Source organism: Solea senegalensis, linkage group LG19 (assembly GCF_019176455.1).
Source record: "Solea senegalensis isolate Sse05_10M linkage group LG19, IFAPA_SoseM_1, whole genome shotgun sequence".
Classification (NCBI taxonomy): domain Eukaryota; kingdom Metazoa; phylum Chordata; class Actinopteri; order Pleuronectiformes; family Soleidae; genus Solea; species Solea senegalensis.
Genome location: NC_058038.1, coordinates 2,124,983 through 2,151,494, shown reverse-complemented (window position 1 = coordinate 2,151,494; position 26,512 = coordinate 2,124,983). Strand labels below are relative to the sequence as shown.

The following is a 26,512-nucleotide window of genomic DNA, read 5'->3' as shown; positions in this document are numbered from 1 at the left end:
ACCAGCGCCACTGCTGCTGCTGCTGCTGCTGCTGCCGCCGCTGCTGCTGCTGCTGCTGCTGCTGGAAACTTATTTATTGTTTCCCCTCCATGCACTCACTCACTCACCCACTCACTCACTCACTCACAGCTCTGCTGGCCGCCGTCCACCGCCACCACAGCACCGTCATGCAGCCGGGGAGTCCTGAACGGCATGCGTCCCCCAACCCTTCCCACCCTCAGCCCCGCGGGTGAGCCGGGAATTTGGAGCCTCGGAGCAGGAGTGGACTAGTCTAAAGTTGGCCACAAAGTGATGAAGGGGCCGACTAGCTTAGCCAGCTAGCCTACTATGGGCAGAGACAAAGGCATGGGGAGGAGGAGGAGGAGGAGGAGGCCGCCTCCACTCCACAACCCCAAAACAGCTGATGAGCCAAATGTCAGAGCAAGAGGAAGATGAGGAAGAGGGTGAGAGGAAGGGGAAGAGAGAGAGAGAGAGAGTCACATATCTAAAGGAAAACAAAGGTGTAGGAGTTGTTCTCCCTCTCTCTCTTTGTCTCCCTCTCCCTCTCTCCTCACTGTTGATGAAGTGAAAGTTTGGGAGAAAAGGCAGAAGCAGCAGAACTGTTGTGCAGGAGCTCAGAGTGAGTGAGAGAGTGCAGGGTTTTATAGAATGTGTATGAAGTGATGGGTGATGGATGCAGCTCAAATACATCCACACAAATAATCCTGACACTAAACATGTTCCAGGTGACTGTGAATCCCACAGAACAAAACAACCAGATGTCTAAAGCATGGTCCAAAAGTGTGTTCACAGGTTAATGATACAGGGAAAATGTAGCTGCACAGTTATCTTATTGTGTGTTTTAGTTCATTGGTCAATGCTGCATATATTGCTCTAAAGTTGTAAACTGAAGCTCCTTCCAAAAACATTGAACAGAAAAGAACTGATTCTCTTTATATCTTCATTTTTTAAAGTCTCACATATTCTCAAAAAAAACAAGGAAAAAAACGCCCAAAAACTTTATCATTAGCTTCTCTCTGCTCTTATCTGTGCCTGGTCTGGTGATGTCTGGTCAGACTAACACACACACTTGTATCTTTATAGTTGTGAGGGCGCGCAGAGACACAATGCATCCCCCATCACATGTCCTAATCTTGACCATCTTAGCCTAACCCTAACACCACAACCCTAAACTAAACCTGAAGTCCGAACCATTCAATATATTTTTTTGAAAAAGAGTTTTTATTACCAACTAAGAAGCAACGTAGCGTTTGGTGTCTCTTAATGCTGCCATGACAAAGAAAGAGAGAAAGAAAGAAAGAAAGAAAGAAGAGCTTGTGGAATGGACACAGGAAGCGACAGCACTCACTGAAGCACTCACTGTGACATATTGCTGCACAGCTCTCTGAAAGTGACCTTTGACCTGGAGGAGTGATAGCTCAGTTCTTTAATGATGAGCCCATCGGCAAAAAGCCAAAGAAAATCACTTTTCCATTTACTGTTTAAGGTTTTTACCCATAAATCCTGAGCAGTTACTGGAATCACCATCACATTGTTGCTTCATTGTTTTGTATCACATTTCTTACAAAAATAAATGTAATAAACATAAAAAAAAAAAGAAGATTTAAAGCTGCTTTTTAACAGACAAGAAACTGATCAATTCTGGCTTGAAGGCTTCATATGTGGTATATTGAAGATACAAGTTCTTAAAACTAAACTAAATCTCCTCAAATCTTCAGAGTGTGATTAAATGCAGATCACACAAAGTGAACCTTCAGCCTTACAAACCCTTTAATGACTGTGACATTAACAATAACTAAAATGGCATCTGTCCTCAAACAACCTCTCAGATGATCAGTCCAAACTGACCGTGAGTTCGGGCTTCTGGGCATGAACATTCTTCTCAAATGATCTCCATGGTTCGAATTTCGTTTTTTTTTTCTCTCCACTTTGATGGGGATGATATAATATGTGTATTTTTTTTCTTTTGGCTCCTCCCTCTGTAGGGGTCTCTACAGTGGATGATCCATATATTTAGATTTTTCAAACCTCCCATTTTATCCAGACTTAGGAACATAAGGAGTACACTGGGTGTGGCCCCCCTGTGGCTGAGTGTCCAGTTGGTGATGATATAGTATGCTGCAATAATTTAGGATAGAATGTCTAATGGTGGTAAGTCTGCTGCTAACTGGTGGTCGGAGGCTAAAATACAACTCAAAACCACTGTTGAAAACTACAACCATAATATTTCCCTTTCACTAAAACAGTACCACGCCATGAAACATCGCAATATTTGACTAAACCGATGTTAACAAGTTCACTCAGTGACTGTTTGAAAAGCACTTGTCCTCAGAGTCGGTACGAGGCATAAGAGAAGTAAGTTATATATATCTTCAGATATATGTATATAACTAAATAGTGTTGAGCTCAAGTTATGAAAAATGGCTTCTTTTTTTTATTAAATTCACCTTAGGGCCCCATAAAGGCTTGGACAGGCCCTGCTTGTCCTTTTCAAGTCCTTTTTCATGTTTTCATCCACATTTGAATATGTCTTTCCTCTGAAAACACAGTGTTTGACCTCTCCTCGGCCACCAGATCATCACCCCCACCACCACCACCACCACCACCATCACCACCAAGAACTCAGTCAATATCCTCACTTGTTTTCCTCAAAAGACATTTTTCATCAAGTCCATTGGAAGCCTTTTCCTTGAAGTGTAATGAGGTTGAACGGCCATGCAAGCATGCAGCATCTACCACGAGCGACACCATGGATGCAGCCACACCAAATGGGCAGCGATGACAACCCCGCCCTGGGCAAATGACACATGTGTTTCAACACTGTTTTTCACACGGCAGATAAACATGTTCTCCTTCAGCCCGATGTGTAGAGCGGGGAACGCTGTGCATGTTTTTTTTTTGACCATCTACTTTATTTAAAGTAAGCAGCAGCAAATGACTTTGAAATCCATCCTCTGCACAGTCTAAATTTAGAATATCCCACATCTTTGCTTTCCATTTCTTGTGGTTTTGTACTTGACCTTTCAAACACACGCACTATTTATTTCACAACAAGTCCAAATTACACAACCTCCACTCTGAAGCCACTTCTCAGGTCTGCTGTAATGATGCGCCAATCATTTTTTATTTATTTGTTTTTGTGCTGACGTTCCTCATGAAATCTGAACAGAACTTGTACTTATAGAGTCTGTGGCCCTGGGCATCGACATATAACTGAGGCTTTGTACAAAATAGCCATTTGAATATAGCTGTTTAATAACTGTGCAAATTTCCCCACAGCGTGACTAATACAGAATCATCTTATCTAAAACACAGGCTTCTGCTGAGTGAGGTTTAGTTCTCAGTTCCTACAAGAGGCATGCACCGACAGTCAGAGCTGAGCCGTGATTTCAGCAGATTATTAACAAGGTGGGAACCAAGGGGTTGTTTCATGGGGATCACGGGGTTCTTGCTCTTTTAAACCAGGGATGAGCCAATTCGGTATCTGTATCAATACAATACTGGCAACATGATTGTATATCTGACAAAGAAACAAATAAAAACAAACACAACCTCTATAATGTAAGTAGCTCACTTTGCACAAGCAAAATCTCTATGTCATGTGACCAGGACACAGATTAATACACATGGTGATGGCAGTAGATGGTAAATGCATCAACATAATGCTGAAATGTTTAAAGTTTGGTTTTCAAACTGGAAATTTCACTATCATCACAATTTTTGCCGCACTTTATCATCTATTTTCCTCTCAATCGAAGCATAATTCACAAATCTGACATTACGCTCTATTGAAGAAGAACGGAAATTAGCGATTCAGACCATTAACTCCAGAGAAATAAGTTTGCAGACGTTAGAAAACAGAGCCGCCCTGTGGTGGCTATTCAATATATGTTGACTTCTGCATTGGCATCCTTAGGAGAACAAGACGCCTACATTAAGTAGTAATCTTATTCCCACATATTTAAACATTTCTAGGTGTTTACATGAACAGAAACATAACACGACCTCTTTCTATTTATCACTGAGCGATACAACCAAAATCAAGTCCATAGCAACATAGCCACTGCAGGCAGGTTTCCCACATCTACCCTGAGGCGCTCGACCCTGTGTCACCGACAGCTCCACACCATGAACTCATGCCATCAGCACCTTTCTTTGACACCGAGTTAATCTTTATCAGAGATACTAATCTTTAACCCGGCGCTCAAAGAAAGCCCTGATGCCAGGAGAGAAGAAGAGAAATTAACTTGCTTTTTGCCTCCTGGGCCATGAAAAGTGCCAAGCTCACCAAGACTGTCAGGGTTGGAGATGAAGAGGGATGGATGTGACTGTGTGTGTGTGTGTGTGTGTGTGAGTGTGACTGTGTGAGTGTGACATTAACAGGCTTCAAACATTAGTAATGCATTCATTGCCAAAGAAAACACAAGTACTGTAACGTCTAATACATAGTACAATGTAGCTGTGGTTTAGTTGCCTCTGATTGAGAGAGATCTATGTTTGTTATTATTATTATTATTATTATTATTATTATTATTATTTATATTCTGCTCAATTTCACTGATTTGTACCTAAACCTTCCCATTTGCAGTTGTGAATATCTGCAATTACTGTTTTGTCTTTTTTCATAATGATGCATTTTTTTGTGGAGGTCAAGGGTCATGGTGCTGAAAGAAACTGCATGATGACAATACTTTGCATTAAAAAAAAAATATTACAGGAAAGAAAACTGGAAGCAACAATAAACTTACACTATAAAAATAAGAATATTTTCAGGACATTTGACAGACCTTTTAAAGGTACAGTGTGTAAACTGTGGGAAAACGAACTGTTGTTTTTCATTAACCCAGAATGAACCTCTTACATTAATATCAGGAGCCGAGTCAGGTCTACACAGGCAGCCATTTTGGACCACACAAAGGACAAACTCAATGTCTTTGGGGTTGTGATGCTAACTCTGGGTTACATTGGTTCTTCAACATGCTTGAATTGAAGAGTGAGTTGAGGGATATTCAGCTGCAACACGCAACTTCACCAGTATATGTTGCTGTATTTGATCTGCACAGAACTCTGCCATTACCACTGTTTCCTCTGCAGAAAGCCCTGGAATGAATGTCATCAGAAGGATCCAGGAGGATTCTTTAAAGCCTTATCAATGTTTAACTCTTTTAGCTGAAGCTCTGCCACTCACATTGTCCACTGACTGAATATCTCTTTTCAGGCTTTAGTCATTGTGTTTCCATCTCTGTGAGCACAGACGGACGGACGGACGGTCAGGCCCTGTGGCTGCATGTTGGACAACGACAGGTACATTTCCAGTATTCATGTGCGTGTCAGTGCTCTGTGGGGCCAGTAGCACTGCTGCATGTGTTTGTTGTAATCTGTGGTTTTGGCAGTGCCTTAAAAAATGGATTCTCCTAAGATGTTATTGTATTGCTCTGAGGCCTCATTATGCTGAGTGTTGAACAACCTGCACCACTACAACAGGTCGGTATCCGTTTCCTAACAAATGCTCCTCTCGTGACACATGGGATAAGAATAAGAAGCCAGTGATTGTAATATAATCAGGCCACTTGGCCCAGCAGCAGCAGCAGCAGCAGCAGCAGCAGCAGCAGATATAGGCCTGCTACTAAGCCTGTTAGAGCAGGACCGAGTGGCGGATGTATGGATCTGGGCCAGAGCTGTCAGCCTTTATACACTGTGACAGTGTTAGGCACGCCTGCCCCCAATATTTTACTCTGATGGCTGCTTTGCCCATAGTTTGTCAGTGATGTATGAAAAAATCTATTAGACAGTGGCTCTGCTGGAGCGGCTGTGGCTTTTTCACGACTTTAAAGTACTGTGTACCTGGAGGCAAAGCGGAAAACCGCCGAGGTCAAACCAGCTCTGATACTGACAAAACAATACAAAGCAAAACTCAATATAGATAGATAGATAGATAGATAGATAGATAGATAGATAGATAGATAGATAGATAGATAGATAGATAGATGGATGGGCAGAGATGAGTTATATATATGTATGTATATATACATATATACATACATATATAATTAACTTTTTTCACAATGTAAGTGTTTTGTTTTTACAATTTAAAATATATAACATTGTTTTTTATAATAATTCATAAGTATTATTATGGGAAGAATACATTATGCTTTAACCTGTAGAAAATGCAACAATTTGATATAATTCCTATGGTTTCATCTCCTGTACTTAAAGCTACAGGTGGCTTTCATAATTAAGCAGCATATTGAGATGACACTTAGTGCAAAACAGTCATTCAAATTTAAATGGTCAAATAGTCACATTTGTTCATATAGCTACATGTGGTTAGATGAAAAGTTTGTTTTTGTTGCACCATTTGCTGTGTGTGTTTGTGTGAGTTTGTGTGTTTTGAGGGTGGGGATGGGGGAGAAAAGGACATGACAATGTGTGGAATGGGGGTCTTGAGTAAGCAATCTTTTCACACTACCATAAATCACGTGTGGCTAACATGCATCTTTTTTTACACCTAGACATCAGGTCACTATCTCTCTCTCTCACACACACACACACACACACACACATCTATGCTGTCCAAACCACAGTGAAGAGGACAGAGAGAAGGCATGGCGAGGTGTCCTCCTCCTCCGCGCCCTCTTGTCTGTTACCTACATGTTGTGTGAGGCATCTGTCCTCAGCTGCCTTCACACACCGAGGAAGAAGAAGAAGAAAGAAAAGAAAAAAAAGTTTCTGTCTGTGTAGCATTCGAGCTTGAAGACGCGGCCACTGCACCCTGTGGATGCCTGATGCGAGCTTGGAGCGCGACCATGCACGCATCACACAACAGATAATTAATGACATGTCGGGCGGTGGAGCGCGTGGGATGTGGGACGCCTCGGGAACACACACGGGGACAGTGAGCGAGACACAACCCGGCATATCATACCTGCTGATCCCTGGATGATTCTGCTCCTGGATCTATCTCTTCTCCTGCTGCTGCTGCTGCTGCTGCTGCTGCTGCTGCTGCTGCTGCTGCTGCAGAAGAGGTTTTCCCTCTCCCTGGATGCTGAGTGTTTCTGGACACAGACGCTGGAGATTATTGAAGACAACACAATCCCTTGTTGGAAAACCGTGCGTAATTGGACGAATATCCTCCACTGCGTTATTACGCACGGCTCGGCTCTGGTCTAAGGCGAGTTCAAAATGGCAGTGACTCGGCATCCGTCCTTGGTTAAAGCCCCGCGTTGCCTTTAAACCTCCTCCAGCTGCTGCTACTGCTGATGCTGCTGCAGCCACTGCAACGCATCAGCAACACAACGCAGCGCAAAAGCTCCTAGAATTCTTATACACAAACGGGTTTACTGCTCGGTCTGGGGGCTCGTGGTGCTCTATACTTTAATCTAAAAACACGCCGCGTGCGCGCGCTCACCCGCCCCCCCACCTAACCTCTGCCTAACCACCCACCTAACCTCTGCGGAGCCGGTGCGCGGTCGGGTCTCCCGCTTGCCCCCTTCTCCCTGGAGTACGCGAGCTCCGGTGCAGGCCCGTGGGTTCTTCAGCTTCTCCTGCCTCTTCTCCTCCCTCACTTCACCGCTTCCTCGTGTGCCATCCACTGGCGTCTTCCATGCAAACACGCCGCTCCTCTCCTGTTCCGTGGATCCACACTGTCTTGTGACCTTCTACACAGGCCAATGTGTTTCAGATTTGTCTCCGTGATTGCGAATGGATTACTGAATATCTACCTAACACTTCCTTCACCTCCTTCTTCGAACTCCCCTCTCTCTTTGCGCGTGTGTCCTCTCCTCGCTCGGACTTCGCAGGCTTGTTCCTACGCGAACTGACACCCGTGAACTGTTTGTGAACCGGGGCTCCTGACTGACAGCTACGACAGGTCCCTGTAGATCCTAGGGAGTTTGGAGAAGGGAAAGAAAAGCAAAGAGAAGGAGTGGGGAGGAAGAGGAGAATCTGGTTCTTGTTCCTGTTCAATACTCCTATGGGTCTGGTTAAGGGTGAAAACAGGGAGGTTAGCGTGGAGCAGCGTGACCTGGCTGTGCGTGGAGGGCCAGGTGTTGGTTATTACATGGCGTCAAACAGAGAGCGATCAGAGGAGACGAGGATGAGGGGAGGAAGGAGGGGAGAAGAAGAAGAAGAAGAAGAAGAAGCAATTCCGCTGTGATTTGACCCGCATGTGTGCGTCTGCACTGCACGCATATCTGTAGAAGGAAGTGTTTTCTTGTTTACACAGGTTCACAGATAGATTATCAGAACCACGTCGTGTCCATTAGTCACGTAAAAAGACAAAATCAAACTTTAATCCTTTCAGCGACATGAACCATACAACCGTAATCCGAGTTTAACAACTCTCAACTCAAGACCTAAAGTTATTAAAAAATGAAAATTGTTGTGTTAATGGACATAACATCGGGTAGCATAATGAAATAGTCCGAGTACAGCTCGTCAGCATGGAGGACATTCTGGACAGACTGGATATTAACTATAATTCTTCCCCTTTTCTGCCCTGAAGCGAAACAGTGACCGTTATTCATTGTGTGAAATAAATCTCAGACATGCACTTGGCTTTCTTCCTCACACACAGTGTGCGCGCGTGTTATCTGCCCACGCATACAACCTACATACACGCGCACACAATGAGAGGAGGAGAGATAACGCGAGGAAGAAGAGCAGGGAAGAGAAGTTCAATTACACATTATTTGAACGCCATTTATATATATTTTTGTGTGTGTGTGTGTGTGTCCGCGCACGTGATAAAACCAAGAGAAGGAGACACAGCCAGCTCGCGCAGGCAGGACACATTTCCGGTGGTGTCTGTGTCTTATCGCTGCGGTGCACGCATGCAGGCCCGTGGATGGAGGGAATATATATGTTGTTGGGATGTGGATCTCGGGGTGTGTTTGTGTGTTGTGTGTGTGTGTGTGTGTGTGTGTTACAGTTTCAGCCGCTACATTTTTACGCGCCTTGAAAGAATCAGTGACGATTATAAATTAGCGCGTGGCGTCTTGATGATTTATTTTCCAACGGGAGGATCATTCCAGCGCGAGGCGAGGATGTATCACGGTGCATGATGGAGCACGAGACTGGATATCTGCAGCTTGTAAGAGATACTCAATTCCACACACTACTACTGCTACTGATAATAATAATACTAATAATACTACTACTACAACTACTACTACTACTAATAATAATAATGATAATAGAAATAAGAATAAAAATAACAATGATGATAATAATAATCATAATAATAATAATAATATAAATAAGTATAACAACAAAAATGATGATAATTATGATACTAATAATAATAATAATAATAATAATAATGATGATGATGATGATAATAAACATATAAATTATAAAAATACACATTATTAGTATCATAAAGGAATATTCTGTCTAATGTTACAATAATTATTGATCACAGTATTTTAAAAAGGTATTAGATTTCTTTTTTCTATCTATCGGTTGATTTGAAGAGCCGTTGCCTCGTGTTAACGCGACTCCCCCACACACCCCACACTTAAATCTTTCGCTTGTTAACGTCCAGTGGCTGCAGATTTATGATGCCGAGCGGTTCCCTGATTAATGTCTGACTGTTTTCGGATATTCTCTGCTCCATTTTTCTTTATTTTTTCCCTCCACTATATTTTGGAGAATCTTTTTTTTTCTTTTTTTAAAATTCTGGCTGTAGGTATTTGCGATGTTCCACTTGTTATTAAGTATTCTAGTGGCGATTATATCGTGTGTAAACCCTCAACATTAAATCAACTCCACGCGGCTTTTTATTGTTTAGCTCAGAGCGGATTAGACCAATGATTACTCACTCTTGTCGTTAGATTTATTTGCGCTGCTCCTTTTATTTTCATGTATTCTAATTGTTTATTTCACATCGTCTCTCCTTTCTGCATTATCCTCAAACACATATAGGCATTTTTTTCGGGGTGCGTAGAAAATGCGCTAATATAAAACGGAGTTTGCGAGACAATATGGCTGACAAAACCACTCCAGTGAGTGGGAAGATACTCCTTGTTGTGCAGCCCTGTCCGCGTGCGGTGCTTTTTGCAAGCACGCCTCTTGCAGACGCGTGGGTTTGCAGCGACCTTGTCTTTGACCACACGCAAGAAAATGATGTTTCATTCACACAATCGCACACTTTCTGTGCGGTTTAAGGAAATGCGACGTTTCCTTCAGCGTTTTTCTAACATTGGGAAATAAATGTGAACGCTACAGGCAACGACAAAAAGCAAAGCTCAGCTTGTTTTTAAAGGGCTAATGCGTCAAAATCAGCAGCAACGGTAAATGTACAGCCGAGCTTAAGATATTATACGCACACACGCACACACACACATATATATGTACATATATATATTTGTGTATATATATATATATATATGTGTGTGTATATATACATACATATATATGTGTATAGATGGTGGTAATGACAGAGAACACCAGTATCCTGTGGTTTAAAATGGCCGTTTCCAGTGAAATAACCCCGATGCACTTGAACATACTGTTACATTAAAACAGTATAAACCAAATGAAAAGCCTGCAGCAACAACAGCAGCAGCAGCAGCAGCAGCAACAGCAGCAGCAGCAGCAGCAGCAGCAGCTCTCGTGTTTGATTATAAACCGTTTTCTCTTGCCTTCTTTTATTCCGGTAGCGCCTCACACGCCACGGTTTCTATGTAAACACTCATTTCAAGGCTGACGTGTTCGTGTTGCGTTCACTGTCTCTTCGCCCTGCAGCCATGTACTGTACTGTACCTGTGCTCCTCACGAGCACGGGCATACCTGTTCCCATATGTGGGCGCACAGGACGTGCAGCAGCAGATCATGTTGAAGCGTTTTGATCGCACGGAGGCCTCACAGGGGCTGAAACCCTCCTCCTTCCTCCTCCTGCAGCTCGGATACAGAGCAGCTCTAATGGATGTCAGACGGGGGAGTGATATCATTTCTCAACACCGTTTCAAATATTTGAACTATTTCTGCCCGGGTTTGATGTGGGGACTATCTCGCCAGACAAAACACACTTAACAGTGGACACATGCCTGGGATAAGATAAGATAAACCTGCTGCTGCTGCTGCTGCTCACTCTCAGACTGTGGTTTGAACGCAGCACATGTTGGGGAAGCGTTTTTTTAATTCATTTGCAACTAAACTTGTTGTCTTCGCGCACAAGGGGAGCGTGCATTCAGCAGCAGCAGCAGCAGGACGGACATCAGGAGGAGTTGGCCTTTGGAAACGTCCATCCTTGCGCTTCCACGACACCCGAATCAGATACGTGGTGCAGAGAAATATATAAATATGTGTGTATACATGGAAACGTCACCTCCTCCCCCCTCTCTCTCTCTCTCTCCCCCCCTCTCTCGTCTCTTTGTGTCCACAGAAATGAGGCAGGATATTGTTTTTGACACGGCGGCGGTCTGGAGGCATACACATTTTGAAAAGCGCCACTCTCTGCCTGCCTATTATGTGACGGGAAACCACGGAGACGCTCTAATTTGGTTACACTAAGGTTTACACCGGTGCAGTGATGGAGGAGACACACGCACACACACACACACACACACACGCACGCGCGCACACACACACAGACGATGGAAATGTAATTGTAAAGTGAATCCCGGTGCCCACCCATCCATCCATCTGCAGGGCATGCTATAACATAATTGTTATTCTTATTCTTCTTATTATCATTATTATTATTATTATTATTATTATTATTATTATTAGTAGTAGTAGTAGTAGTAGTAGTAGTAGTAGTAGTAGCCCCGGAGACAAATGAGTGTATACTTAAATGTACTAAAACTATAATATTGATTAGAATACCATTGTGTTCATACTAAATTCAAGTGCAACACAAGTATATGTACTTGTATATCTACGAGTAACGCTTCAGAACAGGAGACACATACATACTGATATTTAAACGTACATGTGTTTTGTTTGTATGAAATGCCCTTGAATTAAAGTGTACTTCTTAAACTAATGTTGTTATATTTTTTGTTTTATAATTATTATGACTATTATTCAAACTGTATCAACAGCATGTTTCTATCATGGTGGTTCTGTTGGGTATGAGCTATATATGTACATATATAATATATATGTATATGTATGTGCAATAACATACATGTGCTGCTATTACTATGAGCTTATGAGTCTATACCATACCCACACACACACACACACACACACTACTCAACCTATAGCAATGGGGAGGCAAATACCACACAACCACTTCACATTGTCCCATATGCATTTGAGAGTAAAGCGAAAGCAGTTTTATAATAGACAGAAACATGAAAACATGGAAGTGGACCCAAGTAAGAAGGAAAGAAGGAAAGAAGGAAAGAAGGAAGGTCTGATTCCCAGTGAAGGCTTTGAGCATAAGCAGAGACACTGACAGTGCTGACATGAATAATGGCGCACAGCTCCATTCCAGCAAACATCCAAAGAAAATACCAAGGAGAAGAAAATGAATTCACCTATAGGAGAACTTCAATGTACATAAACAACCACGCTCTCATCTGGAATTAGTAGAAGCAGATGCATCATGGGGGATTCCTATTTAGTTGTAGCCGAAAAGTAAGTTGCTTTGTTGACATGAATGAAATACAACATACGCCAGAGTCTCAGCGCTTCTGTCATCAGTGCAGAAATCCCTCCAGATCAAACCAAGGCCGCGGCCATATTGTGCCTTCAGAGAAGTGCTGGACAAGACCCGGCATCATTTAGCCCTGCAGCAGCAACAGCAGCAGCAGCAGCAGCAGCAGCAGCAGCAGCAGCAGCGGCGGTGGTGTGGCTTCTTTGGCTGAAGCTACTTGGACTCACTCACACCTCCTGGCTAGATGGATGAGATTCCCTGACGGCGGCGAACTCTTGTTTTATGAGATTTCACGGCGGCCGAGGCGTCGCCGCTGTGCCAAATTTAAACAAATCTCCCGTTAATTGGTCGCCGCAGTAATTCAAGACCCGGAGCCACGGCCAGCTACTGTCACACTGAGTATGACGAGAGAGAAAAGAAAAAACACCCCGAGTTATAATCAAGTGTAAAGGAAAAAGCACGGGGGAGTGTGTGTGAAGGAGGGAAGGAAGCAAGCAAGGAAGGAAAATACCCTTCTCCTCCTCCTTTCCTCTTTCTCTCTCCCTCTCTCTCTCTCCCTCTGTGCTTCCTAGTTCCGGTGCATCATCATCACCATCAGTTTGCCTTCATGCATCCACCGTCCAAGCAAAGGAAAGAAAAAAGAAACATGATTTATCGCGAGCACAACCATAAACAACAGCACTCCCTCACAAACACACAATGGCAGCGGCGGCCGCACGCTGACACCCTGCCTCACTATAAATCAAGAAGAAGTAGCAAGCTGAGGAGGGAGGAGAGAGAGAAAAAGAAGGAAGAAGAAGAAGAGGGAGAGAGGGAGGGATAGACCGAGGCGGATAGAGAGAGATGTAGAGGAGGACAGGAGGTGAAAGGAGGAAAGATGAGAGAAGAATATCCAACTCAACTCAGCTTCCATTCCAATACTCTCCTTTCTTTTTGATTTGCAACCTTTAAACAATGGCTGATGGTGATGATGATGATGATGATGGTGGGTGGGGGGGCCAGGTGTGTAAACAAAACACTTAACAGCAACATGCACGATGAGGATGATGGGTATGTGTGTGTGTTTTTGGAGTGTGTGTGTGTGTGTGTGTGTGTGTGCGGGGGGAGAATATTTACCACGGTGTTTAAAAAATGATTCAGTGAGAGGAAAAGGCTGCCGCGGCGAAGATGAGGAGGAAGAACAAGCAGAAGAAGAAGAAGAAGAAGAAGAAGAAGAAGTGTGGCTCTTTCCCCGCGTGCAGTCCACTCGCTCTCTACGCTTCCTTCCTTCCTTCCTTCCTTCCGCAGTACTCACGGCGTCCACAGCGACCCGCAAGACGCACGCCCGTCCAAATTTGTTTTATTGCAGCCCCTTCCTTCTCTCTTTTTCCTTTCCACTCTCTCTCTCTCTCTCTCTCCCTCCCTCTCTCTCTATCTCTCCCCCTTCTCCGTTGGCGTTGTTTCTCTCGCTCTCCCCTGTCCTCTCTCTCTCTCTCTCTTCCTCTCTCTCCCCCTCTCAGCTATGGGGGGGACTTGCTTGTATTCTTTTTTTATAAGTTGAATTTCCCACGTCACACGCCAACAAGGAGCACCGCGCCTCACTGTTGTACTCCTGACGAATACATATTCGTGTTCTTTAACCTCGGCATTAATAATTTAATGAGTCACGTGACGTGTTTTGTCGGGGCGGGGGGTTGAGTTGGTGGGGACGGGGCGTCTTAGTTCGTGGGACCCTGGCAGTGCTGGTGCACGAGGAGGAGATTTGGTTTTAAAATAAATGAAATTTAATTCAAAAGAAAAGAAAAAAAAAAAAGTGGAGATTAAAAAGAGTTAAAGAGGGGAGTTGTGTTGACCTTTCAGTCTCTTTTAGGTCTGTAGCAGAGAGAGAGAGAGAAAGAGAGAGGTGATTGTCACCAACTGCTATCTCTCTCTCTCTCTTTCTCTGTTCTTTTTTAAAAAGAAAAATGACTGCAAGTCTCACACGCTTTCTTCGTTATTCCTCACTGTCACATCTGTCTCAGTTCACCGTTACTTGGCAGAACAAGAGAGGAAAATGAAAAAAAGAAGAGGAGACACTGTCCTGTCTTATATTTCAATACATCCGTTTTACAGAAAATATGTAGAAAGTGTTCGAAGTCAGAGAGGAAAACTAATTATTTAACAGGCGCGTGCACACCGCACAATCTAGATTTAAAGTGTTCCTGGGAATATTTGTCATAGAAATGAACACCCCCAAAATGTGAGCCATCTACTTTATTATTGCCGGGAAACTTTGGACTAAATTGTTAATTAATTTGCTCTTTTTATTAATTCGCAAATTTAAATAACATTAATTAATTTGTTTCACCCCAAAATTCTTACATCACATTTTAAGAGAGGGAGACAAGAAGGAAGAGGAGAAGAGAGCTGTTACACAAAAGAGATGGCGATAGTGATGGAGATGTGTGAGAGATGAATGAAGGAAAGGGAAAGAAAGATGGAGCGTGTGAGACCAACCAAGAAAACACCGGAGAGACAAAAAACCCCGTCGCGAGGCCGCGCGCGCGGGGCAGCAACAATGGAAGGTTCCAGTCAGAGCAGAACAATGGAGCTGGAGACACCAAGGAGAAATAAGAAGACGAGAAAAACATGGAGAGAAGAAACACTTCAAGGTCAAACAATGGGCCCGCGCGGCAGCCTCGAGACACGCACGAGGCTTTCCCTACACGCGAGGATGGAATGAGAGTTTTATGAAGACCTAATGAAAAATGAAATATAAAGAAGTCAATATGCGGGGAATTAGAAGAGTGGACTCCTCGTGTGGACTGCGTGCTAAAAATATGAAAATATTCAATTCACTTACCCTGAAATAAATACAATAAACGAATTAACAAAACACCCTCAAGGAAATAAAACAATAACTTATTTTTGACCTGAAAGAAAAAAAAAACAATCATATAAGTCGAGTCGTTTAAAGTTGCGTTCACGGACCACAGATGCGCTTCCCTGAGATTTATTCTCCTCTTTCCTTTTTTCCTTTTTTTTTTTTGTAAACCCACAACAAGATTGGAATCAAACATTCGCGGCGGTGATGATGGCGCGCGTAATGACGGCCATAAATTATGGCAATCACAGTGTGAAACAACAGCTATAAGATAAGTCGCAGCAGCAGCAGCACGAACCTGCACGCGCAGAATATACAGCAATGTACGAATCAGCTCTGTAAACTTGGCACAAACACACACACACACACGCGCGCGCGCACACACACATACAGAAAGTCATTCAGTCTTGGTTATAAGCAGAAATGTCAGCTTTGAACAGCAACAATAATAATAATAATAACAAAAATAATTATATTCCTTATTATTATGTGGTAACAGATTAGCATTAGACTTTTGGTTAATACAAGCCTTCTTCCATAAGTGATGTTGGGTGATTATTTATTTATTGAGTTTAGTTAGTAAGTTAGTTATTATTTTTTATATTATTTCTAGGCTTGGTGCAGAGCAACACTGAGGGTCCACTGGGCTAATTGAAGAGATGCTGCTGGAGTTGTGTGTGGGGGGAGTTGCAGAGACTGGGGGTGGTTGGTTGGTTGGGGGGGGTTCTTGGTCCATGATGGATTAAGACAAGGTAAATTCTTCCCTCTCGTTAATGATTAACTAGCTTTGAATTAAAAAAAAAAGAAAAAAAAGAAGAAAAGAAAAGACAGAGAAACTGAATATCTCTCTTTGTTCAGGTGGAGAATGGCCATAAAATTAAAGTGTCCAGTGTGTGATTAAGTGGTCACATGCTACATCACTGAAGAAAATGATTGTTATTATTATTATCACTATTATTATTAATATTATTACTGCTGTTGTTGAGACTGTATGTGCTGAGCTGGAAAAAGGGAGAGAGAGAGAGAGAGAGAGAGAGAGAGAGTCAGTCAGAGTCAGAGAGACAGAGATGGATTTACCGAGCCCCGACATGTCGTCTTTTACTGCGGCTCGTAAATCTGTTAAAGGCGGCAACACGCGCGCGGCCGTTTTTTTTTTGAAATATATATATTTATATCCCTCTACTGCGCGAGACGTGAGGTCTTCCCCCGCGCTGTTAGATAGAGAGAGACAGAGACAGAGACAGAAACATCCCCGCGGCCTCTCCCGACTAAATGTTAAGGACCACATCAAAATCAATAATAAAAAATAAAAAAAATTAAAAAAATTAAGCATGGCGGTGCTATTTCTCTGCTAATAATAATTCATTATTATGATTTTTAAACACGAGACGGCGAATACGCGGGAGTTATAATTGATATTCGTGATTGGAGGGCGCGCGCGTATGTAGTTTAACAGCAAACGCAGCGCTTTGTAATAGGCTGCTGCTGTCAGACGTGTCAGGACATTGATCCTGTCATGTGTGAAGTGTGCGCACAGTAAAAAGAAGAAGAAAAAACAGCCTCACCATAATAAAAGACTGAGAGAGAGAGAGAGAGGGAGGGAGAGAGAGAGAAAGAGAGAGAGAGGGGGGGGAAACCTGCTGGGCTTAAGTACACATCAATTACACTTTATGACTTTTCACATTTTTACGTTTGCTCTTCTCACGCTGCTCCTTCAGCTGAGTGATCCACTGTGATTTACTGCCAACAACACGGACGACCCTCCACGCGCGTGGCCCTCTTCTCCCTTCTCCACTCACACGTTTTGGCCAAATGCTTTAGGGTCTTAATACTAATGGAGGCGCACTTCAAGTTTACAGCTCATATAAACTGTGAGAGTGAATAGACATGTGATCTTTAATGTGGGCTGTAAAAACACGGGTGGGAGACTGCTAAAAATAAACAAACAGGCCACAGACTGATGACTACAGATTAACGTGAGGGATGAAATGTCCTATAGAATCTTTAAATCTCAGATTGATGAGATGAAATAATTATTACATACACGAAACGGATTCAAAAATGTAAACTGATTCTGTTGTGAGCCAAAAAAAAGAGAGATGCTTTTCACCTTTGTTGTAGTCCACACCACAGGATGTTATTAAAGACCAGCCTCCTGCACGCGCTTTGTCATCAGGATATTGATAAGTAAAAGCATGAAGGAAGAGGGAGGCGGAGCTGCAGGCTTGTTTAATACTGTACTATCAATGCGCCTTCACGGGCCTATAATGCCCCGCCATTAGTTACACACACACACACACTTTGCTGAAGTGCATTTATCACTCACATCTAAAAGGATATGAGCGCTGCATGCTGCAACAAACAACAGCAAACAACAACGACAACACCACTTGTCTCCATCCCAGTGAAGCAGCATCACTCCGCAGTGAAGGATACTGATACACGAATGCATGATTCATGAGTCACGGCAGTGGTAATTGTTAATATTTGATCCTTGGTTTTTAAATACAAAGCATCTGGGTTGCCAGGTTGTGATCCCACAACGGATTTTACACACAGAGGGGAAATAAAGGAAGGACATAATCATAAAAGCAGACGTATTTTCCCGCAAATAACGCGTCAAGACAGCAGTTAAAACTGATAAATGGCATATTGTCTGCATCACTTCCCTTCAAAACCTGAATGTGTCATTGACTAGTGTTTAAACTAGCTGAACTAACTAAAAATACTACAGTTTAAGCTACGATCTGCCTGTAATAGGACAATAAAAATAAAAATAAAAATAGTTTTAATGTTCATGCATTTGTTACAGATGAACTCGGGAGTTTTGAGTTATGTGTAATAAAACAAACTCTTCTTATTGAACATAAATCATGTGGTTTGCACTTGTGTGAATCACGTTGTATTAGTTGTATTGTTCCATGCACTGAAGATGTTTGAGTTTATTTACTCTGCAGATGTAATCCAAGGGTTACATGTAGCTTTGAAAACGAACATTTTAGCTTTGAAATAAAGTCACATTTTCCACTTAATGAACTCAAGACAAACATGGCCAAACAAGTCTGCAGTGTTTGCGGATCCTGATTTTATTACATATGAACTAGCTTTAAATTATTTAAAAGAACTACCTCATTCAGAATACATATTACACAGTTGTGCAGCAGCATTGTAGCCACTGCACTGGCCTGGGTTATAGAAACGCGCGCGTGCACTCGACATGCGCGTGCGGGTCACCATTATTTGGCTCTGCCTTTTTAATACTTAATACATGTCTGCTATTAAATTGGATCACAGTCTGCACACACACGCACATGCGGTGCAGTACTAAAAAAAGGGCTGGCAGCCATATATCTCCAGTGCCGACCTCCTCCTGAAGCCCGCGCGCCTGCACCGTGACCTCTCCGGCTCCTCGCGCTCTCCGACATAGTAAATTTCTCGAGCCAAAGCGGCTGCAACAAGCGCGGGGAGAGAAAGAGAGAAGAGGGGAAAAAGCACGTGGGGGATTTGTCTGGCAATTAGCAAACCACCGCGAGGCCAGAGAGAGAGAGAGAGAGAGGGAGAAGTTAGTGTAACATGTTTCAAGTGTGTGTGTGTGTGTGTGTGTGTGATGATCCTCTGAAAGCCTGCAGCTTCCTGTGTAAATCTGCTGTTGAAACATCAGCTGTTTCCACTGTAAAAAAAAACAAAAAACTAAAAACATGAGAATGAGAGTGGAGCTAATCTGCAGAGGAAAGGCCTCTCTGTCTCACCTGTGTGGAGGACTTCCCTTCTCCTCCCGCTGCTCCTGCACGCTCTCCCTCCACACTTATTTAACTGCTAATCCCACTGAGATTACGAAATGAAATGCAAATCTAGATGGGGAGACGCACCAGGGCAGAGTCGTAAAGCCACAGAGAAGAGCGAGCACATCTCAGCATATACTGAGGCAGAATCCACATCACTGTAACACTAATGTGTGCCCTCACTAACGAAGAGCTCAGTGGGCTTTTATATGCAGAAGCAGAGCAGCAGGGGGCTTCATTTAACAAGCATGTTTTTAATGAACCTGCATGAGCTCACTGCACAATTAGATTTAGTCGGTTCAAGGTTTCAGGCTGAGAAACTTTACAAACTACTGCTACTGGGGTTTGTGTACGAATCAATTAAAGCTATAGATGGACTTATGTTGTTAAATGGTTGCCTGGGTGCACAGAATATCAATCTGGTTCACGGGGTAAATGCATTTTCTGCATCACATTTTCTCACGTATTCTCATTTGTTATGTTATTTGTGCGTTTTTGCATGAAGACCAGAAGAGAAATGGTTTCAAGTTGCCTTCAAAGGCCATTATTGTGCCAGCACGCTCTCCCGGGATAACAAAGCATTTCGTCAGACCATGGGAAATGTTTGACTTTACAGGGTTTATGGTACATGAGTATATTCTAAGGCTTTATGGAAACCAAACACTGTTATTTTAGACTCTGAAATAACACTTTTGTTGACAAAATGCCTAATATGCTTTTTATGTACAATAATGCCTTTGCAGCCCAAATGAACAAACCGGAGCAAGCAGTTCCAGTTGTTACTATCATGTGACTTTGACCTAAAGTTTAAAACATCTGAATTTAGAAGAACCCTCTTTCTAACCAGTCTATCTATCCTATATCCTCTCTGATATGTAAAGGCCACGATATACAGGTTTTCTCTGGGTTTTCCGGCTTTGTGGGAGGAACATGCAGATTAGGTTAACTGGATGATCCAAGTTAACCATTAGACATTAGACGTTAACCATTAAGCATCAGACGAGAAGACACATCCAACGTTTGTTTACTACTGAAACAGAAGTGAAGCGTCCTCTTCTGTTTCTGCTTCTGGAGAATTTGACAATGCTGCACGTCAAAATAGTTCATTCTGAGACTTGTGATGCACGCGTATACACACCACAATCTGATCCACATCAGATCCACATACAACACGGCATGGCTGAGGCATCGTTGCGGTTTCCAAACCAAAATTCGAACGGACTACTGTATTCACACTGAAAATACATTGGTCCAGATCCTGAAAAAAGTGCTTGCTGGTGTGAAAGCGCTAATAGAGACAAAGAGTGTGAGACATCTGCAAGCTGTCCACCAAGCAGCAGACCACCGTTCCAGACCAAATGTTGAAAGATTTGCAGGCTGTCATAGGATGATGATTTCATCCCGTTTGGAAGACAAGATTAACTCTAACCCTCAAAAAACATCCATGCGTTTTCTGCCGAAGAACAACCACATTTATAACCAGAAAATGCTTTTCACCCATATTTCTGCCAACAGTGGCACAAACACTTAAATACGGTCACAGTCTGCACGTCTGCACACATAAAACAGGAAACTCGGCCTTACATGTGGTTCTCACAACACATGATCCTGTTGACTGCATGCTGCACAGGCTGATACAGTATACGCTGGTCCTCTTAGAGAATAATGAAGACAAAAACAACATGGAAGTGATCAGACACTTCAATGTTCTGCAGCTGAAACTCCGCAGGGGGCAGCTTTAACCACATGTGTCGCACCACAGCGTCAATCAAAGTGTCTGCACTGTGCAAGACTTTTGATCTACACTGCAGATTCATCATAAACAACTATAATGACAATGCTGAGGCTTTAGAGCTTTAGATTGAACACCCATAAGCCTAAATATACATGTTTTCAACGCTGAACAAATTTCACAAGATGGATCCAAAATCAATGGGATGCCAGATTTGTTTAGTTCCCGTTTTTAACAAGGAATTCAAAAGGGAACTGATATCAATCTGCAGAGCTAGCTACAGGTTCTCAAAGAAGAACTTCAATTTACTGCACCATATAAGATGTGTGTGTCTACCATAGGCTGACTGTATGCTGAGTAAGCTAGATTATGGTGCCTACTTTGATCCTCCTCAGGTGTGATCTCAACAAAGCTTGGACCCAGTTCCCAGGATCATGTTTCTTGGAATTGTATGTGCGCTCATAAATCAAAATTACACAGTCACACATACAGGCGTGCAGTGATTTAGGCACTTATGGCAAAAATGAAGGAGATGATTATAAATGTGTTTGGTTTAGCCCAGTGTTGGCAAAGATGGCAAACAGTCATGAGCCAAATACGTTAATGATTTCCATCCATATATGTAGATGTTTGTTATATTGATTACAGCAGCATTTTATTCATGACATTTAAACACATATGCACATAAATCTGTGGCAACATTGTGCACATTTGTTCGAGGACCCCAACAAACATCTTTGTGACCCATCTGTGGGTCCCGACCCAGTCTTTGGGAAGCATTGGTCCTCTCCCCAAAACACAATGTTACGTCTTCCAAACACCAAAGTGTGCGCCAATAAAAAAAAAAACTTACACAAACAAACCCTCCACCTCTGTTAGTGGATGATGTCGCGTCAGAAATGCTGATGTGACAAGTTCACCAAAATGAAACAATCAAATTTTGCATGTTGTTTCTCCTGGTTTGCAAAAACCATAAGGTAAACCGTATGGTCTAAAAATGAAACATTATTCACTTGTAGATTGATGTTTTTGATGCCACCATCACAGCACACCATGCATATGGTGCAGACATGAATGGACGCCGAGCGAAAAATGAAAACAAAGCTGTGTGATTTTGAGCAGAGTCTCACAGCTGAACAAGACAACACACCCAGAAGGACAGGATGATGATGGACCCAGGAGAGGACCCTGCAAGTTGCAAGAGATTGCATCAGTAACACTACAGATGTTTTAGGAGACCTTGGAGGAATTTAAAGAGGGAAATGAAGGGGCCATACGCTGCATATGGGAAGCATTTTACAGCAGCAAAAGAGGGCACAGTGGGACAAAAGTGGCCAACAGCATTTTCCCCATATGCCACTGTTCCTTTGATTAATCAGTACTGGCCCAACACAGACAGACACACACACTCACACACACCACCTCTCCCAGCTGGAGGTCACATTACCAGGCTGGAACACGACCAGCAGCCACCAGCACTTTAGTCAATAGTGGTAAGAGAACTGCACACATTTACAGCAAAATATCAGTCGTCTGTGCCGTTTGATTTGAATGATTCAATCAAAATGAGTGTCACATCCTGATTTTTCAACCAAACAAGTATGTGTAGAGATGCCCGGCGGTGAAAGAGACCACACACTGCAGCCTTATAGGAAAACGAGGAGGTGCAGGCTCTGTTTACACTGAGCACTCAGTCTGTGTACATACTGTCATCCTGACCCTTTCATACCAAGTCACACAGGTAAATGCCTCAACAGAACACGCCTTCCTTCGATGCCGAGTGCATCACACCCATACACTACACAACGTTTTCACGCCTCCGTTCCATTAGGTGGCGAAATGACTGCTTTCAGCTTGTTAGTATCACGTGTTTTATGGTTGACCTAATGCGTCACAGACCTAATCAACTTTAGCTGGTGGCTATTTGGTACCATTTCAAGTATCATTGTGTGTTTTTCTACCATCCATTAACTTCAAAGTATACAAAACATTAAGCTAACAGAGCATGAATTCAGTCGGGTGTGTTTTTGTTGGCATGTTTTTCTTGCTGTTGTCGTCGTCTTCCAAACCCCAAGGAGGTTGGATTTGTGGACGATGCAAAAAACTGCTGAGGCCCGTTTAGGTCTCGTTGTGTAAAAGTATGTTTGCATGAGATAGTCAAAATGAAATGCTACTTTATCAAAATTAAAAGTAGTAAAAAGTCAGACTCACCCACCAGAGAATGTCATCAGGAGATGAACTACAATAACGCAAACCCAAGCCTAAGATTTGACCTGGAAATAGTAGAAGAAGACGATATATGGAAGAAGACAACAGGCTGGGGCATTTAGTAACGGATGAGTTGACCGGGATTATACTCTGTGTATTATTATTATTACGTTCATGGATGGTAGAAAGACAGGAAATGGTGCTTGATGTGAACTGCTAGCTTGGTTTGCCATAATAAGTCAAACAAGCAGAAAAGGGCCATATCACCACCTAGTGTAGTGGAGTCAAAGTAACGCAGATCAACTGCATTTCAATAAACAGGTATTGCGTTATTTCAGTATTTTGTAACAAGTTTACATGTATTTCAAAAGTCCACTTTTTGTTGGATTGACACAATAATTCAAAACCTCATGTAAACACATTAAAACAGAAGACCTGATAACACAAATGATGACGTTTATTCTGAGCAGGATTTAGGATCGTGAACATCATCGTGTCATGGGAGGCCAGGGGAAACATTTCCACAGCTCTTCTGTGTCTTGTTGCACTGCAGCCAAGTCTCACCCTCTTCTTCCCCCGTGTAGCAGTGTCCTGCAGCTGACCCCTGCCCGGGTGCTTCGGCCTGTCTGTCTGTCTGTCTGTGTGTGTGTGTGTGTGTGTGTGTGAGAGAGAGAGAGAGAGGCAGCAGAGACATCTCTGCGCGCTGCCCTCGGTTTACAGTGGCCTGAACTTAGTTGTTATGACTAAGTGGCCCGGGGGCCCCGGAGGTCTAGGAATGTCCGAGGGAGCGGAGGGTCTAGCAGTCTTGCGAGGTCAAGGGGGAACCAGGAGCGGGGGGTGGGACTGGTGTGGGCTCGGGGTCAGCCTGTTGGCTTCAGAGCCAGTGGACCTCATCGGTCAGAAAACCCTGTCCCCTGGTTGAACCCTCAGCCTGTGAGCGGCCGCAGCTTGGCCATTCCGCTCATCATCCTGCATGACCATCGATTTCTCTCTTCTCCTCCTCCGCCTTTCCTTCGATACCTGCCTCTTATATTTCTGCCATTTGTTTCTCCTCCACGCAACGCCCTGACCCGACTCCCCTTCTCTCCCTCCCTCCCTCCTTCTTCTTTTTTTAATTCCAGGAAAATTGATTTCTGAAGAGGTCAACCAGGAGTGAGTGCGTTTCCTGCTCGGCTCAGCAGATACAGGAGGCCTGAGCGCACATGGCGACCCGCGATCGTTCGCAGTTCATTTGGAAAAAGCTGCTCCGATCGTTTGTTCTCGAGGCAAACAACTGAGAGAGTATCCATTAACCAGTGCTTCCCCCCAACCCAGTTCTTTTAATTTTTCTTATTCAACCCTCCCCTCAACCGTATTATTACTCATATCCACGCGGGTCTCTGCGGCTTGGTTGCACCTGGCCGACAAAAATGCGCGCGCGCGCACAAGCACCACAGTAGCTCATTAAAAGCTATATACATGTAAACACCTTGAACCACAACTGCAACAACGGAAACACGTGCAGACAAGAAAACAATGCTCTATAAGCTCCACGTGCAATTATACAGGAGCGGACCTACAATGTTGGTCAGTAATGTGTTACCCAGTAGTGGATTACTACTTTAACTAGTAAAGGGATTACAGTAATTTATTACAATTACCAAGCAATGCAGAGCTGAGTAATTGCGTTGTTAGAGCATCAGACGCTATTTTATGATGACGTGTCCACGCGGGACGTCGTGGCAGGTCACAGAGTAAAGAAAGAAAACAGTAACACTTAGAGATACTATAAATTCTTAATGTATTAATATTCTTTCTGAGTCTTCCATGTTTGCAGTTCTGCATTTTGCAAATTCTGTTTAAATAAAGTGGATTCAGCAAAATAAAGTTTCTGGTTACATTTGCAAAACTCAACTTTGACGCCAAGTGATGGGTGAAGTAATAACACTATTTTTTCAAATAAATAATATGTATTAAGTAATCGATTATATTGCCTGAGTGACTTCCTCCACACTGTACCCAAGAAGCCTCTGTGCCATCATGTCAAGCTGGTAGCAAGTGAAATAAAGAAATAAAGAAATATATAAAGAAATAAACGCATGCGCAAAAGACGCGCATACTTGGCCGCCTTTTACGCACGAGAGCAGATGCCGCAGGGGAAGGAGCTGCAGGCCTCGTGAGTGAGTGACAGACACTGAGGTGACACCACAGTTGCACAAACTCGGGAGAAAACAGAAAACAGCACAACAAAAGCCACATACACACTCTCCCTCTCTCTTTACCTTACAACACAAACAACGCAGCCTACAGAATGAAAGCCCCCACGGCCGTAAATGCCCCCTTCGCCTGACCTCGCCAAATGCGCACGGGGGGCAATAAAACCATAAAAAAGAAAGAAAAACAGGCACAGTAGCGTTTGCCTGCAGAGGCAGAAATGAAATTCCCAGGCCTCCTTCCCTCTCCATGTCCCTCTCATTCTCTGTGTCTCTTACCTTGGACGCCGGTCCTCTGAGCGACCTGTGGGCCATCGTCTTCCCTCTGCCCTCGCGGGGAAAACTCTCCGACTGGTTAGTTGAGAGTTTCTCTGCAGGGATTTTCTTCTTTCCAATGAAAGAGGAAAAGAAAAAAAAACTTTTTTCTTCTTTTCTTATGGTGGGATATTTGTGGGGTGTAAAAAATAGCTTTCTGATGCGTGGGAAGGGGGAGGTGTGTGTGTACAAGTGTTTATGTCTGCATGTGTGTGTGTGGTGGTGGTGGGGGGGTTGGGGGTGTCTTCCAAGTGTCTTCCCGAGACGTCTTCTTCTTCTTTTTTTTCTTTCTTTCTGTGTCTGTCTGTCCCTCTGTTCCTTGCCCTCTGCGTCTCCTGGCAGAAGGCTCTTGTGTGCGGCTGTCGGGAGGACAAAAGGGGAAGAAAGAAGAAGACGGAGAAGAAGTGTTAAAAGAAGAACACGTGATTAATGATTTTTTTCCCCTTCTTGTATAATTCTCGCATTTTTCTTGAGGTGCTGTCCCCCTTTGCCCTGTCCAAATAATGGCTGTGAACCTTTTTTATTTCAGTGGATCGTGTGGTGGTGGTGGTGATGGTGATGGTGATGGTGGTGGGCTTTCTTACGCATAAACAAAACCCCTGCTCCCATTCACAGAAACAGCAGAAGGCCCTGGCTGATAAAGGTGGCTCAAAAAAAAAGAATTAGGACTCCTTGGTATAGATTTTATTGTACGCGGTGTCACCTCGCACGCAAATCCATTTATTTTAAACCACATTGTAAACGCTCAAGGGGATTTAGGGGTTATTGTGCAAGCACTATATGTGAGAGTGCACGTGTGTGTGTGTGTGTGTGTTTGGGGGTGGGGGTGAT

General features: G+C 43.3%; 1 protein-coding gene across 1 annotated transcript in view; it reads right to left on the bottom strand.

Moving 5' to 3' along the window:
• hoxb3a (homeobox B3a) overlaps positions 1–26,512 on the bottom strand; it is a 58,548-nt gene that overhangs the window by 19,205 nt on the left and 12,831 nt on the right. Inside the window, exon 3 of the mRNA XM_044050658.1 lies at positions 25,646–26,040. The gene's annotated coding sequence lies outside the window, so the exon portion shown is untranslated. The remainder of the gene's footprint in view (positions 1–25,645; positions 26,041–26,512) is intronic.